At 42.1% G+C, this 2,500-nt stretch overlaps 1 non-coding gene across 1 annotated transcript; it reads left to right on the forward strand.

Annotated features, from left to right (window-relative positions):
* The first annotated feature begins 455 nt into the window (after nucleotides 1-455).
* On the forward strand, nucleotides 456-574 carry LOC135332384 (5S ribosomal RNA). Its single transcript, XR_010393247.1, has one exon. It is a non-coding gene; the product is annotated as a 5S ribosomal RNA (ribosomal RNA).
* The last annotated feature ends 1,926 nt before the right edge of the window (nucleotides 575-2,500 follow it).

The following is a 2,500-nucleotide window of genomic DNA, read 5'->3' on the forward strand; positions in this document are numbered from 1 at the left end:
AAAAATATGAAAATTGCAGCCTTAACTCCTCGTTGAGATTGAATTTTATGCATCTAGATGTTTCCAAGTCTATAGATATAGATATAGATATAGTCTGAGCATCCAGCTAGCTATGAAGTAATGATTATATCAAGAGTTTGCATGTTTCCAGTGAAGGAAGTAAGTAAGTAAGTAAGTAAGTAAGTAAGTAAGTAAGCAAGCAAGCAAGCTTGAAGTAGACAGTAGATAGTAGATAGTTAGTAGATAGTTGTATAGCTAGAGTATGATTATAATTATCAGTAAGTAAGTCAATATTTGTATAATACCAGTAAGTACAGAGAAGTACACTCCACTCCACTCCACTCCACTCCACTCCACTCCACTCCCTCCCGGCCCACTCCCTCCACAGCAATTGAATTAAGTCAAGTATATTTCTGAACTTCACACATAAGTACATGAGATATGCATTGACTTGTGTCTACGACCATACCACGTTGAAAACACCGGTTCTCGTCTGATCACCGAAGTTAAGCAACGTAGGGCCTGCCCAGTACTTGGATGGGTGACCGCCTGGGAACAGCAGGTGTTGTAGGCTTCTGCATTCTTATTTTTGTTTGTTTTCAGAATATTTCACAACGAGCAGTTAAGGCCCAAAAATATGAAAACTGCAGCCTTAAATCCTCGTTGATCATTACCAAACCGCGAAGACAAAACTTTCTTTTTGTGATAGCAACAGTTTTACAATTGATCCCTGCCTTTGTCATTATAGTCATGGCACTGCAAGCAACTGAAGTATGTGATGATGGCTACTTGCAAACAGTAATTGTATAATTACGCATGTATAATTATAACTATCCTAATTATAGTGAGTGACACAGGAAAAATATCAAAATTTCTTATACTTTCAGGATACAAAATTTCCTGTAGACTTATGAATGTTACACAAGTCCTGAACTACTTCAGGAATAGTAAAGGAAACTATACAGGAAACGTTGCACTATCCTTTGTAAGTAGGTTGCAGGACACTTGCAGGAAATGTGCAGATTTTATGGGCTGCAATGTAGCAGCACTGTAGCAGGAAATTTAAATATTTTCCCTGAGTGAGTGAGTGAGTGAGTGAGTGAGTGAGTTATATATACCTTCATTGAGCCATGCTTCATTTGATCATAACAATATCAAGCTTATCTTCAAGTAGTATTGTATTGTACGTTGCTAACAATACGCAAATAATGTACAGTAAATTCAAGTGGGAATAAAAGTAGTGGGTAAAAAGTTGTAATGTTCATGGAGTGTAAAGTCAACGAGCACTTAAGGCCCTATTATTTCTATTTTCCAGCCTAAAGTCCTCGTGGTGGAAAAAATTAATGTTAGTGTAATGAAGTCCTCGCCTAGTTACAAAGCGGCCCCTTACAAAGCGCCTAGTTACAAAGTAGCTTCAATGGGTAGTTATAATTAGAAGCTGCAGCTGGTAGTTAAAGCAGCAATTCTTGTGTAGCTTGTGAAGCTATGTTGTAGCTGGCTGACTGGCCGGCCGGCCTACCTACCTACCTACCTACCTACCTACCTACCGACCGACCGACCGACCGACTGACTGATGAATAGTAAGAGGGTGGCTGGCTGGCTGGCTGGCTGGCTGCTGGCGAATAGATGTTGTGCTGCAATATAGTGAGTGAGTGAGTGAGTGAGTATACTATAATACTATACAGAATCTTTGCAACAAGACAGTAAAAGCATAGAGCATTACCCTTCCTTATATGGATTTTGTGTACACACACTGTGGTCTGTTTTACTACTTAAATGTATGAGCACATCCCATATAATAAGGAACCACAGTGCTCAACACACTTGTTTCTATTTGTGTTGCAAAGATTGTGCAATCTCCAGTATTGTATTGTAACTGTATGTTAGCCATGTATAACTTGAACTGTATGTTTAGTGGAATGAAAGGGTGCAGACAGGGAACAGTGCAGACGGGAACATTGCAGAGGGGATTTGCGCGGGAAAATTGGAGCAATTACCATACAAGTGCAGACGAATGAACGAATGAACGCGCGTAGCGCGAAAATTTCAGCAATACATCGCAAGCAATTACCATACAGTGCAGACGAATTGAACAATGTGACCACGTGGGCTAGATAAGCAACCAAACAAGAGTGTCGTACAAATGAGCGTGTTGATAGGTCGTGAAGTGGGGTGTTGTGGCAAAAAAGTCACGCTTAATTACATACGAGACGAGTTCCAGCGTTGCTCCTAGTGACGGGTGCTGTGTAGGGTGACTGCAGCGGTTCATCCGTGTGTCCGCATCGTTGTAGACTGCCTGTGTCGGCGGGTGTCTGACCTGCTGGTGACTGGTCATCAGTGGGCTGGCTCCCTCCGGTCGAGTGCAGTTAGGTTTGCATCATTTCACGAATCACGAGTGCATTCGTACGGTCTCGCTGCCGGTCGATCCCCGTGATTGACTGTATCTGCAGGCAACGAGTGGGCCTCAGCTGCCCTCTCCTGCCTTCAGTTGGTGAGTCTG

Source organism: Halichondria panicea, chromosome 2 (genome assembly GCF_963675165.1).
Source record: "Halichondria panicea chromosome 2, odHalPani1.1, whole genome shotgun sequence".
NCBI classification, from domain to species: Eukaryota; Metazoa; Porifera; class Demospongiae; order Suberitida; family Halichondriidae; genus Halichondria; species Halichondria panicea.